Raw genomic sequence first — 381 nt, forward strand, 5'->3', positions numbered from 1 at the left:
TTTGCATTTAGTTGTCAGCAACAACTTTTAAATATCTCGATGTGATGTAATTTGTGAAATTTATATGAACATAAATTTGTTCATATTAGTGTATTACAATTATGACTGGAAGAGTTGTTCCTGGCTGCATTTCCTTGTAAACAGCTCGAATTGCAGTGTTCTATGCCTTTTATGGGCCTTTGAAAGATTTATAATGGAACTCCGTGTCAGCCGTTGGTTTCATAATCATTTGGACTTTTGCGTTATTGAAGTTTGTCATCATCGCTGGTGTAGCCTCCGAGGAGAGCTTATCTATAACAGTTGATGCTAAGTAGGTCACGTAAAACTATTACAATACACTCACTGCCGTGCAGTCATTATTGGCTAGTCGTTAGCATTTGT

This window comes from Watersipora subatra, chromosome 1, assembly GCF_963576615.1.
Source record: "Watersipora subatra chromosome 1, tzWatSuba1.1, whole genome shotgun sequence".
In the NCBI taxonomy this organism is placed as follows: Eukaryota; Metazoa; Bryozoa; class Gymnolaemata; order Cheilostomatida; family Watersiporidae; genus Watersipora; species Watersipora subatra.